The following is a 15,450-nucleotide window of genomic DNA, read 5'->3' as shown; positions in this document are numbered from 1 at the left end:
CTAAATTTTTGAGAAGGCCTTAAACAGAAATTACTGATTTTCTAGGTTCCTCTTACCCCGGTGTGCCTTACTATTTAACTTTTATAATAGTTTAACATTATGCAGTTTGACTTACCTAACTTACTGCGGATTCATTCTTGCTGACTATTTCGACATTTTCACTGTCTTCCAATTCCTGAAAGTAAAGTAATTTCGACGGTTAAAAATTTGTTCAATTTCTGAATTAAGGATTTGATAAAATGGCTATCATAAAGAAGCGATTAAATAGAAGAAGTTGTAAAAAGTAATAAAAAAGCAGTATTATTGTATTTTATACCTCTTTTTGACAAAAGCAAATCATTATTCTAACCTTAAATTATAATAAATAAAAATATCTCTGTACATACCGTACATTTTGCTTTACTAGCATTTAATAATATTTTCAGGGTTCTAGATGACATATTGCACTAATATTTGAGACTTAAAACACCACTTAAAATAACTTTTAACACCTACGCCGGCAAACAAACACAAAATGTTGTTGGCATACAGTGTCAAAAGAGTATTAAAAAGCCCTATCCGTATATACCGTTGGAACAGATAAAAATTCCTGTTGGTCATACTGTGGTAAAATAATATGAAATGTTATCCTACATCAGCATTGTAATTGGGACGCAGTTTTTATAAAGTACGTTACGGTATACCACATATATCCTATTCTACCACTAGAGTTTAAAAAAATATATATAACATATATACCAGGGATAAGAAATATAAATGCTTATATATTTTTTTTGCCAGGGTAATTTATAGCTGTATTTTCAATCAAAGCAGTTTAAGACGATTTTACCTATTCTGCCTATATAGAGTCGAATATACTGTTTTACGATAGAAGAGACACAAATACACGTATGCATATACTGTTCTACCTGTGTCATATTTTGAAAACTAAATAAGATAGAAATAATCTACAAATTGCATAAGAAAAGGGAAAAACCTAGTTTCGGCGGCAAATTCAAAAATAGCTTTTTTTCTCCCACCTTGGGTGTAAAGTTTATCTTAGCTGTGACGCACCTGTGCCAATAAGAATTAACGGCATAGTTTCTAAAATTGTTATTACATATTCCAGTATTTACTGATTTATATGTGATTCATGCTGGATCAAATTACCCAATCAAAATCTCCCATGGGTCTTGTAGACTACAAGCTGTTGGAGGTAGTTCTCCAAGTTATTCATCTTCTATTCGTTTTTCTATTCAAGCATACTTTACAGGCAATCCAGCTATATTATTTTAGTACTTTTGATTTCATCAATATTATTGGACTCCTCGTATCGCACATTGAGTTTTGTATTTGTGTGGATTTGTCATTATCCTTATACTCTTACTCTTTGTAGATTCTTCCTCTTCTTCTTCCCTTTCTTCTTTCCTTTTGTAAATAAGAAGATTTGATCGTAGTCGGTATACTACTACAGGTTTTAGAATGGTTATGCTACAAATATGCTGTTACAGGATACGAATGATGCAATAAAAGTTGTTACCAATTTTTTTTGTTTCAAAACAAAAATTTTTTCTAACTCCCACATAGGCCTATATAATATATTTAAAGTATTTGCTTCAAGAGTAAAACAGTATTAACTAAACACCTGTTTGAATTGATGTTTTGTGTAATTAACATGTTATTAATGAACTTTTGAATTTTTAATATACAGCTTATGCTTCCTGCTGAGAAAATGTGAAGATGCATTATAAATTGGACGTATATTATGTTGTTTAATTAAGTGAAATGTCGATACCTGCGAAACATATCATTTGTAGGGTGTAACATACATTTTTAAAGTAATTTTATGCATGTAAATGTTAAATTTATAAAAATAATTATATTTTAATACAATAATATTTTGGACCTTCTTCTTCTTCTAATGGCGCTACAACCTTTTGTGAGTCATGGCCTGCTTAACAATGTTCTTCCATTCTGCCCTGTCGGATACTTTCCCTTGCCACTGCCTGATGTTCATGGTTTTAAGATCCCTCTCTACGTCGTCTATCCATCTTTTACGGGGCCTTCCTCTTGTTCTGTTTCCTTGGGGCTTTCATCTCTGAAATACTTTTACAGCTCGATTATCTGGCATTCTTTTTAGGTGAACAAGCCAGTTTAGTCTTTGTGACTTTAAAAATCTGACAATATCTGCGCTCTGCATTAGTTCATCCAGCTCGTGGTTTATTTTAATTCTACACGAACCATCGCTGCAATGGGTTGGTCCAAATATCTTCTCTAGTATTTTGCGCTCAAATATACTCAGTTGATTTTCATCAGTGGTTAAGAGGGTCCACGTTTCACATCCATATGTGACCACTGATCTAATTACTGTTCTGTAGATTCTAAGCTTAGACTCACGATTCAGTAACTTACTTTTCATTAAGTCTTTGTATGCATAAAAGCACTTAGTACCGCTAAGAATCCGTGCTTGTATTTCTTGACTGATGTTGTTGTTGTCATTTATTATTAAGCCTAGGTAGGGAAAAGTGGAGGCATATTTGTAGGTATGGTTGTCTACCTTCAGATTCTCATGTTCATTCGATTTTGTGCACTCCTTATATTTTGTTTTGTTTTGTTCATTTATATATAGACCAAACGTAGTAGCTTTTCGTTTCAGTTCCATAACTTTTTCGCTTAATACCCTTTTGTTGCGGCTTATTATGGCAACTTCATCCGCATATGCGCATATTTGCATAGATCTTATATTAATACAGCTGTTTATATCCAGTTTTCTAACAACAGCTTCTAAAGTTAGATTAAAAAGTGTTGTTGATAAGGCATCCCCTTGTCTAACTCCATTTTCAATATCAAAAGCCTGCATCATATCTCCATCTATTCTCACCATAGCTTTGGAACCCTCCAGAGTCATTCGTATAAGTTTAACCAACTTATTGGGTATCCCTAACATAGATAGTTGCTTTAACATCTTTTGTCGATCTACTCCATCAAACGCCTGTTTAAAATCGATATACAAGTTGTAAATAGGTATGTTACATTCAACACATTTTTCATGTATACCTCTTAACATATGTATTTGGTCTATAGTTGACCTCTCTGGTCTGAAGCCACATTGGTATTCACCAATAATCTCATCCGAAAACGATTCTAGGCGGCTGTATATAATTCCTGATAATATCTTGTAGATGACATTTAAAACTGTTATGCCCCTATAATTTTTGCAGAGTCGTTTGTCTCCCCCTTTGTAAATAGGAAGTATGACTCCTACTGTCCAATCTTCTGGGATGACTTCTAGTGTCCATATGCGGTCGATTAGTTTATGGATACGCCTCCATAGCGCACGTCCACCATTCTTTATCAGTTCTGCAGTTATTCCATCTGTGCCAGGTGCTTTGTTATTTTTTAGATGTTATATGACGTTTATCGTTTCTTCCAATGTTGGTTGCTCAACTAGTTGTTCTGCTGTGTGGTGAATTATCTCTTCATCTTTGTTTTGTTCTTTTTCTGGGTTTAACATGCTCCTTCCACCTTTTCATTATTTCCTCTTTCTCGCTGATAATGGCTCCATTTTTGTCGTTGCAATAGTAGTTTGGACCTAACAATAAAAAAACTCTAATGTGGTTTGTAAGATACTCCAATTTATATTTCTAACGAAAACCACAAATTGTAAAAGCAATCTTTATTTTCTAAACACATAGGACGTTTTGACATCTCCGTCATCCTCAGCTATAAATGTAGAAGCTAAATCGGAAATGCACAAAAATACACAACTTTAAGGAAGAACTTAGTATACAGAAAATAATTTAATGTAAAAAAGTTGCGACTTACGGAGTATAATTTAAAAAATTGACGATTGTCTACGCCATAGGGGGATAGTTATTAAAAAGGACTCCAAAAGTCCAATTGAAGCGTTTATTTGAAAAACAAAATTTGTCCAAAAATTAAAATTTTGATAAATCAAGAAAAACTGCACAGGGTTAATTTATTTCAAATCTTACTTTTCCTAAGATACTCATTGGAAGGAATGTGGATATCAAAATAATTGTACCAAAAAGTTGATTTCATATTTTTATTGATATTTTAAACAAAATTAGGCAGAAAGTTAGAAGAAGCAAAATATATTGGAAAATAAACATATATAACATCCTCGTAAACCTAGAATAACAATAATAAAAAGTAAGGAAGCCGCAATTATCAATGAGCCGGATCAAATAGTGGAGAGATGGGCGGAGAATTTTGCTGAGAAATTAAATATAGGCAAACGAGAAGTGACTGACATAAATGACCACAGTGGAGACGTAGACGATGAGAGGGAGAAAAATAATATACCAACAGAAGAAGAAGTTGCTAAGTTTACTAGTATGTACTGAGGAAAAAATAGACAAAGGCGCACTTTATAATGCCATGGCAGAATTAGATATTTCGTTGCATCTAATAACATTGGTAAAGGCCACTCTTTCGAAAGTTGAGTGCAAAGTCAAGGTACAAAACAGAGTGTCAAGGTCTTTTCAAACACATACTGGATTACGCCAGGGAGACAGTCTATCGTGCCTATTGTTTAACATCGCGCTAGAAAAAGCCATAGAGAAATCGGGCATAACAACCAGAGGTGCGGTCATCAATAGAAGTGTACAGATATTGGCCTACGCAGATGACATTGACATAGTAACACGGACAAAAAGAGACCTGATACAGGTCTCTTTACATGATACATTAACCACTTAAATGAAGAAGGTATAGACATTGACTGCCGAATAAGATCATCCCATTCTTCTGAAACGTCAACAACTACTTTTTTGCACGAGAAATGAGATTAAAGTCACTATCGCAAGATGGGTATGAATGTCCTCGTATTGAGTAGACGTGTATCTACCCAGATATCCCAGATTTCTAATGATAATTTCAGTACATGAACCAGGATATATGAAAAGCAGATAAAGATCTAGTTTTTGTTCTGGCCCGGGCAACCATCAGAAAAAAAACATATTTCGTCCATTTTATCTAGTACATAATATTTTAGATAATGAAATATCATGAAAGTTACTTAATTTTGACCACGTTTAGCCATTCCTTCGTGATAGGTATACATATGGACATCATTGCCTCCGATGTCGTGTAAACCAAATACATAGTACCAAAGTTGTCTGCTGTAGAAAACTTTATTTGTAGTCAAATTGGATAGCGGAAGATTTTGCATTAAGTCAAAGTCTATTGGAGATACATTATTACTATGCTGAGATTTATGTTTAATTTTTCGTTTTATATCATAAAATGTCTTTGCTTTATCGTGATAAAGGTTTCTCACTTAAAGCAGGTTCTTTTTTGTTGAGTTATCGATACTAGTTTGAGTTGGGTTTCAGTTTCATCACATAATGTACAAGTATCACACCTGGAGTAAGAAAAAGATATGTTAAATCGATTCGAAATGTGTTATAATAAACAAAGTAAGAAACCTTGAGCTGTAGGTGAAGTTCTTTAAAGGATTTGTACGTATTTTTACATTTAACTCCCACGTCCAGTCCAGTCCATTTTTGTCCAGTCTCTGTGTATAATGACTTTGAATGAAGAAATTTAAGTTATTATGTTCCTATATTAGCAAGGTGTGTCTTCTTAGGACTATTTGTATGCTTTCCCCAAGCATCTTTTGGAGAACATCTACTGATTGCTAAGCTATTTGTAATTCGACGGATTTGGATTTTAGTAACACCGAAAATACTACGAAGAGCTTTGGCACAAATACTTACGTCTTTTCCCGGTAGTCGAATTTAATACATAAAAGAAGCTACATGTGGTGGATATTGATGCTTTCGAGCTTTGTTTGTATCTTCCTTTCCACTATCAATAGTAGTACTGTGGTTAGGTAAAGCGGCTTGTGAAATACTACTTCTAATCCTGACTATCTCTGGTCTTCATATTATTAAACATATTCAGTAAGTCAGAACGTTGTTGCTGTGTTATTACATAGAAGCATCGGTAACGTTTACACATACAACCAAGATTGAAGTCATATGAACAGCTTGTTATTATCGAAAAACTTACCTACAGTCATTTCCTGTTGTTCGAACTAAAACATCCGTATCACCTTTATACGATTTGTAAGCAACTTCATGTATTTTAGCTTGCTTTATGGTTGTCCTTTGATAAACTTTTCTTTTCCGTTTTCATGGTTAATCTGTAGTTCGAATTTCACAAATGCTATCATCTATAATATTAGAGGTATTGTGTTGAACAGTTTCCGCCAGGCTGAAGTATTTTTCTAATACAAAATAAACAAACATCACCTGTTATTAACAAAGAACGCACAGAACTGATAAATTTATCGACACTATCATTCACGCTTAGCGATGACCGTTGACTAAGATAGGACAAGTGTTTTACAACAAACCTCATGAACATCTGCTGTTTTTCTAAACTATCCGAATTTCCTATGTAGTTTACTCCGGATATCTGGGGTTTTTACCCAACTGAATGTGTGAGATCGATAAAGAAACTACTATTCTATGCTAACATATAGAGTCAAATTTGCAAAAAATGGACATGTGTTGTTTTGATAAACGCTTCAATTTCTTTCTACTGGGTACCCTTTCGGAGAGAGAGGATAAGACCAAAATTTGTAACATGTGTCAGTATTTTCGTACCTACATTAAACCACCAGAAAACCTTACACCAGAAGATGCAATGCTTAGCGTCGTCCCTTTCGCCGCATGTAGAGCATATGTCATCGTTGGTTTTCTTGATAGCGTATGTGTAAGACCTAAAAGATCCATGGTCAGAAATTGTGTAAAATAATAATTCACTCGTTTGAACTTACAGTTGTACCAAGCCACTACATCAGGGATTAGCGTTTTGGTCCATTGAGCTTTTGTATTCTGTGCCTCCCATTCCCTCTGTCATTCTGCTAGTAGTTGCTCTCGTACGACCGCTCTTACCTGGGGTAAGTGACCGTTCCGGTTATCATAACATATGCCGTTCTTTGGCTAAGAGGTGAATGGCGAGTGTACCAGCGATTGTCTGTAGGGCCACGGTAGAAGTGGTTCGGTACGCACTGGTAACTTTGAGAAGGGGTTTCCTCTGTACTCTATTGATCATATCTTTGTACTTTTGATATCTTAGCACATCTATCTAGACGGGGGTTCCATATAGGAGGGTCGATTATACAACGTGTAGGTACAATCTTCTCTTGTTGCTGCTAGGCCCACCTATATTGAGTATTATTCTCTGGATGGCTGCTGTTTGGTCGTAAGCCTTCTTAACCACTATCGAAATATGTTTCGTGAAGCGTAGGCCTCTGTCTAAATCAATACCTAGATATTTAGCACAATTCGTTGATTTTAGAGAAGAATAACCCAATCCAGAAAAACAATAGGTTGTCTAAACAGCGTACTGTGGAGTCATGAAATAGAAAAAAGAAGAAAACACAATATCTACGAATCTCTTATTAAAATCAGTCTATTATACGGAGCGAAAACTTGCCGAGTAACCGAAAACAACAGAAGAAAACTGGAGGCAGTAGAAATGGACGCTTTTAGAAGATCAGTAGGAGTGTCACGCAGAGAGAGAATACGTAATGATGAGATAAGACAACGAATGGGGGTTGACGGCTCTCTAACAACAGACATAGAAAGAAAACAGCTGATATGGTGACACGCCCAGAGGATGGATAACTCAAGACTCCCAAAAATAATTATGCAATGAATACCACCAAACCGCAGAAAGAGAGGAAGACCCAAGAAATCTTGGAGAGAGGGAGTAACGAAGGTGATGAGCGCAAGAGATCTTAGAGAGGGCTAATGGGATGATAGAGTGTCATGGAAATTAGGCATCGGACAACGTCGCAAGACGTTTTAAAACCGATTGATATATATATCGTTGATTTTAACTCATTACTACCTAGTTGGAATATCAAATCTGGCCCGGCTCTCGGGGCTTTCAGGGTGACCGCTTCGGTCTTGTTGCCTGTAAGTTCCAGGTCGTTATTCGTCATCCACCTATTTACTCTACGAAAGTAGTCGTTTACAGTGTCTACGATTTCTAGATACCAAATGCCAACTTAAGAGTTTAATTAACTAAATATGTGATATTTTTTTACCTTTTGTGATTTTATATACTGTTTTAATGTACAAATTTTTACTGTTTAATTGTTTCTTTGTTGTCGTTTTGATGTTTATTGTACATGATTTTTACTTTTTACTATTTTTGTATTTTATTATAAATGGTTCCACGGTTGAAATAAATAAAAACCCACATATTCGTCGACGAGCACAGCTTATAATCCGTTTGGGTATTTCTGAAATATGTGAAATACAAACTGAGAATGTTGCTCCCCAGAAACAAACTCAAAGACGATGTACGTACTGCAGCACTAAAAAAGTCGAGGAACAAGATATTATTCCATAAACTGTTAAAAATATTTATGTCTAGAGCAACTGACTGGATTATGTAGGCTTACTATGATAAAAATATGACAACCAAAATGCGGAGCACACTAGTTTGCTCCCAAGGTCAAAAAACCCTCTTAATTACATACTAGTTCGCCCAGAAAACCATAACCTAGTTCGCTCCCGTGGTCAAGCGGATTAAGTATTTATCTATTAAGTTCTAGGAAAATTAACACCACGAAAATAGGTACTACGGCTTTTGTATTTCGCATTAGAAATTATATCAAATATTGGTAGTTACATATTTATATAAATACAGTTACAAGCGCGCTAATAACCGGCAAAATAACGCAAACGATGGAAAACACATGAAGTTGTAAGATAAAAGAGATGAAACTAGTAGCGATGAGAAATTTAAAGATAGAAACCTGTAAATTTACATTCTATTCACTGTTTCCCACCTTTAGACGTATCAGAGGAGGATGTCAACCAAAACTGTCACTGTCACAGCCGTAGTTTCCAAACTCTTACGTCTAAAGGTGGGAAACAATAAATGAAATGTAAATTTATAGGTTCTATTGCTAAATTTCCCATCTCCCCTAGTTTTATTTCTATTTATCTCACAACTTAATATGTTTTCCATCTTTTGCGTTATTTTGCCGGTTATTAGCGCGCTCATTACTGTTATGTATTTTGAAAAAGGTTAATGATTGATTTAGAAATTATATTATATAGAAATTTTGAATTGTTTTTAAAAATTACTGAAATAATTTTTGGGCCTATTCTAAAATATAGGTATGATAAGAAAGCAATACAAGTGAAAAAACTAACATAATATGGGATATTCTCTACCATTACAAAATTAAACAAATATAAATTAAAAGAATTAAAATTAAATCAAAAGAAATATATCAATTGGAACTTCTGATGCGAAAAAACCGAATCAAATATTGAACAAGGGAATATGAGCTCTAACATAATACTTTAGTGATATTATCGTTATAATTTTAATATTTTTTAAGTAAGAAGTAGTGTTATATAGTAGCATTGTTTAAAAAAGACTCATTCTTTTTCAAACAATGATGGTAGTGTTGTATTAATAGGTAAATACAAAGTTTGAGACGACATTATTCAAATATTTTTTCTAAGAAATATATGGCCGGAGCGAATTTACCTATGCCCCTTTTCTGTGGGGTATTAAAATCTGACCGCGAGAGCGAACTAGTATACACCCTCAAAATGTGGAATAATTTTCCTTATTTATTAACATAGAAGTAACAGTTTTATGTTTGATTGGAACCAGAATTTTTTGTTTATTATAATTATTTTTATTTTAGTAACCTGTTTATAAAAATGACTTTTTTAATACCTCTTTAAAATTGTTAAAACAACAAAAAATATATAAATTTCATACATTTGTATAGAGAATAAGGTAAACAATTATATTATGATAAACATTTGTCAACTACAGCTAAATTTCTATTCTTTTTTAATTTTCGTATGTCGGTTTTTTAGACCAACATTATTAAAAATTTTAAATTTTTTCACGTTATCTGCAAAAGGTTAAGATAGAAACAACCCATAAACAAATATCTTTGGATTTATTGAATTGAAACTCTGTTAATATTCTAGTTTTAAAATACTGACTTTGGTAAACTTTAAATAAAAATTAGTTCAATGCCAAACATTTTTCCATTGATCTGTACTTATGAAAATTACTTTATTGATTAAATACGCTAAAGCGTAGTTAATGTTTTCGATAAATTTACTGCATTAAAGTAATTATTTGCTAATCAATACAGATATTTATTTAATAAGGAATATTTAATTCCCCGCCTATGTCCTTTATAAACTTAATAGTAACACTCGACCTTAATATCCATTCTTTAGGTCGAATTCGAATTCACAGTCTCTTTGTTATATCAAAACTGCATTTCTAATGCACAACCGGTTTTATTGAATTATAATTTATCCTAAAAACATGTATTGGCTTCCACGTCACGACAGTACCGGATTAAGCAAGTGGGTCTTTCACGCAAATGTTCATATGTGATCATTAGAGCTCATGAAATGTGCACTTAAAAAACCCTATAAAAAATATTTGCATGCAAATGTGCACAAAAAACAGTTGAAATATCCGGTGATATTTAGATTACATTAGGATCTCAAAAATAGCTTGCATTTTCACGGTTTTAGTTATAACATAACACGGACGATAGAATGTCTACTAGTAAATATATTGTCAAAATGAAATCGAGTTTTTGAATTTTTTAGAACATATTTATTTGTCCTACTCTGAGGCTCGTCACCGGTTCTTTGACCTTTTTTTTTATATATGGCAGGCTGCTAACCTAACTCTACAACCCTCCTCCTTTATCCGGGCTTGGGACCGGCAACATCACCCACCAAGCTACATGATCCACCTAGTGGGTAATGCAGGCGGAGTGAGCAATGGTCAGACAACGTCAATTGAGGCTACAAGCCGAAGTAAAACAGGCATTTTGCCTATTTATAAAGTAGGAAGAAGAAGATATTTATTTGTAGATACAATAACGAACTAGTATGACCTAAAAGTTTGTATGCACCACGGGTATTAATAGATGTATTTGCCCTCGGACGACTTACAAACACTCGGGGCAAAGTACCTCGGTTTGTAACATCGTCGCCATCGAATTTGTAACATCGTCGCCCCCTGGGCATAAACATCTATTAGATACCTTTCGTACATAAATAACTATTATGCTAAAGTCACAAAAAATATTTATTGAAATTTGTATTATCTACATCATTATATTCATTTATTCTTTGATTCATCCATCATTCATCATCATCATTCTTCATTGAAATATTATAACAGTTAAAACTATATATTGATATAAGGTTGAATGCTCAAATAAATGAACTTTGATCAAATAAAAGGTAGATATCGAGCACAGTTTTATTAATTAAATCTTGCCCAAGTACTTTCGCTTCCTAGAGCATCTTCAATGACATCTGAAATAAGCAAAGAAATGCTTTTTTAACTGAAGAAATTAATTTGTTGATGATGGTTGATAAAAGTTTTTATGTGATTAACGTTTTAGACTTATTTCGTCAATTTTGGCCTATCCAACAATCATAGAATGTCATAAACATAAAATTGTACATCACACTACACTACACAAGGACAAAAACTTTAAAATAGGCTAAGCTACATTATGGTCGGCATCAGGAGAGAGAATGGCTTCTGATCTTAACAGAAATGATAAAGTGACATGTGACATATGACAGCTTGGATGGGCAGTCATAATCATGGAGATCTGCACATTTTAAAATTCTATTAAACTAAGCATTGACCAAAGGTCCAACTGACACTACTGTAGGAAATCAACTGATGAAATATAAAATTATATAGAATATTTTAAGTAGATTGCATAATCCAGATTTTACACTCAAACTTGTCTATAATAATCAGGGTGTTAGTTTCAGAGCAACTGAAGTGGACGTAAAGTATGAATACAAGAAATAGACTAAACAATCTATTAGACAGTGAGTGGTTGACTACAATAAAATTGTCTACAAAAGTACTATCAATACTGTAGAAAAGAAGAAATCTGACTATGAAATTAAAATACTAAAATTAAAATCAAAATTGAAAGCAGAGTGTATAAATGGGGTATAATCCAAGTAGTTCAGTTAAACCCACGGTCAATGGGAGAACTATAAAATTATTGTGTCAAAGCGTTACTCAAGACCAACTGACCCACAGTGGGAGATGTTGAAATATACAACTGTGGAGATGATATATCTAAAATTACGCAGAGGTATGAAGAGTGTAATTAACGCCAACTATAGATCAATTGAACCTGAGCAAGCTAGTTTTGTAAATTATTGAAGAATAAAATAGTAATGATCAAAGTATGAAATTAATAAATTCTTAGTGGGTATACTCAGTGCAGAAGTCTAAACAGCCGAGCTGGGTCCCCTACGAGGTAAAGTTGCAATAAAGTTTTTAAAAATAGATTTAAATTTGGTACAATTTAAATTAATTTGAGTATTTAGACAGTGAGAGTTTCCATTTGTTTCCTTTGTAATCTTTAAATCTTCCAATAAATCCAACTCCAAATAGTTTTTTTTTTCTACTAATATCATGTAAAATAGATGAACCAGTACTGATGTTAAAATTGTGTTTACTGGATAATAAGTGTTGACCAAAACTTGAAGAGTTTGGTCTTTTCAAATGTTCTGAAATTCTAGTAGATAACTTTCTAATGGTTCTACCTACATAAAAGGCACCACAATCATCACATTTTAATTTATAAATACCACTTTTGTCAAGTGTGTTCATCCTATCTTTGGTGTTGATTAAAAAGGAACGAAAAGTAATGTGTGACTTGAAGGAAATTTTGGTGCTTGCAATTGTAGAAATAAAAAGTTTAGATATTTTATATTTAGATTTTTATAGATAAAACTATATATTATTAAATGTTTTTCTAAATTTTCTAGAGAAAAACTGTGGATAATAATTGTTTATATGCTGAAAAACTTCTTTCTATTTTACATGGAGTTAAAGGAGAAGACTTAAAATATTTGAGGGTTATACCTGTAAAATTTAATTATCTTCATAATCCTCTATCTTAATAATATTATTTATTTGAAATATTTTTTTGGTATCCTTCATTTTTCTTTAACACTGCTGTAACATTTTTTTTATATAATTAAAATATTAAATAATTTTTAATCCTTTTACCCCTGTTGCTGAGACGCCGATGACCGTATTTGCAAATAATATATAGGTGGGCGTGTTTACCATTAGGAAATTTTATTGGAATCTACCGACTATCTCAAATCACAGAAGGTCTGACTTATCAAAGACGCCGGGTTGGTTAATCCTTGGGTTATTCTTTCCGGTCAGGCGGGTTCTTTTTGATAAATTTGGTAAATATCGTCGATGGCACGTTAGAGTAATTTTCTGAGAGAACCTAATCCAAAAGAATTTATCTTTCATCATGTTCCTAGCTAGAAGGGTACCGTTATTTTCGATGTTGTTAGAACCTTTTACCTTCCTAGAAATACATACAGGTTGGCCTGTCATTTTTAAGTGGGAGATACCACATCTTATTTTTGGGGAAGCTTGTGAAATTTTGAGAGAGGAACTTCACTTCTGGCAGGGCGATCTTTGAGTAAAGATTTTGCTTATATTACCGTCTCTGTGTTATCTTACCGTCTCTGTGAATTTTTTCTTTAAGTGTGTATACACTTATATGTTTAAGTTTCTTAATCTAATACCATATTAGATTAAAGATTCATATAAACTACCTTTAATTTAATTAACTTCAGTGTTTAATACAAGTAAAGTATTATCATAGCTTCAGTGAAGAGTGCAGCAGTCATCAAGATTTATCGTAAGTTATCATAATCTTTTTATCTTCAACTATCTGGGCAAATCTCCGTCGACTATTTCTTCTCCTGTAGTTATGGTTAACTACTGAGTTAGCATTCAATCAAGGAACATTTAATATTTTCATACGAACTTTCAATCAGCTATTAAGAACTTCTAAATTGCGAACATTTAATTCTTAGTTAATCATTAAACAACAGTGCGAGACAAATAATTATCTTAATACCAAGTGCGGGTTGGTTTAACTTTTATAATACAGAATTCTTGAAACCCTTTTGTATTCTTTAGGATTTAAATTTAATCATTTTGTTATTTGCTATAATTGTTATAAATTTTTAACCCGTTATCTAAATTAAATACTATCAGGCTCTCTTCGCTGATAATTTAAACTGTGCATGATTTTATTATATTATTGTATTTGTAAAGGTATTTCCTAATTATAATACTGTTTATTGTTATATGTATACCACCATTTAATAATTGATGGTGCATTTTTTTTACATGTGTGTACATTCAGCTGCCTATATCATAATGGTGTTGAATATATTTTGTTTTGTTTTATCAATGAATTTTATTTCTCGACTCCTAATAAGTTTCCTGATAAAAAATACCTCTGAATGTTTGTTTATTATAATTAATAATTATTATACCTTCAACAGAAGAAATTCAAATCCGTCGAGGAGTCCGGCAGGGATGCATCTTGTCGCCACTTTTATTTAATCTGTATAGTGAAGCTATTTGTGAACAAGCACTCGAGGAAGAAGATCTTGGTCTGATAATAAATGGTGAGACGATTAACAATATAAGGTATGCTGACGATACGGTTCTCCTAACGGGAACGCTAGTAGAACTACAACATCTCGTTCAAAGTCTCAATATATACTGTAACAGTTACGGCTTGAAAATTAATTTGAAAAAAACTAAATTTATGGTAATCACGAAATCAAAGAACATCAGAGCTAATCTTGTAATAGACAATACAACGATTGAGCGTGTGTCCTGTTATAAATATCTAGGTGCTTGGATCACAGACGATACTGATCAAACAAAAGAGATTAGATGTAGAATAGAAATCGCTAGATCAGTCTTTAATAGAATGCGCAAACTCTTTTGCAATCGTGATATCAATATAAAGTTACGAATACGAATGCTGCGGTGTTATGTCTTTTCTACCCTGTTGTATGGAGTAGAGGCTTGGACACTAAAACAGTTGACCACAAAAAACATCGAAGCTTTCGAGATGTGGTGCTATAGGCGCATTCTCAGAATATCATGGATGGACCGCGTCACTAACACGCAAGTACTCCAAACTTTAGACAAAAGATGCGAAATTCTAAATGAGATAAAAACTAGAAAGATGGAATACTTGGGGCACATTGTGAGAGGTGAAAAGTACGAACTTTTAAGAAATATAATGCAGGGCAAAATTAAGGGCAAAAGAAGTGTGGGAAGAAGAAAAATATCGTGGCTTCGTAATCTACGTGAATGGTTCGGGTGTAGTTCGATTGAACTTTTTAGGCGCGCTGCTAACAAAGTCGCAGTGGCCATGATGATTTCCAATCTCCGATAGGAGTGGCACGAGAAGAAGAAGATACCTTCGACCAGAAGAAAGATCAGGCTGATTAACTTTCGTAGGTAAGTAGGTGAACGGAGTCCACCTAATATATTTATTATTTGTTTATGCAGTGTGTTGACCAAATTTATTAAATAATTGAC

The sequence above is a fragment of the Diabrotica undecimpunctata genome, chromosome 9 (assembly GCF_040954645.1).
Source record: "Diabrotica undecimpunctata isolate CICGRU chromosome 9, icDiaUnde3, whole genome shotgun sequence".
Classification (NCBI taxonomy): Eukaryota; Metazoa; Arthropoda; class Insecta; order Coleoptera; family Chrysomelidae; genus Diabrotica; species Diabrotica undecimpunctata.
This window is presented reverse-complemented; position numbering follows the sequence as displayed.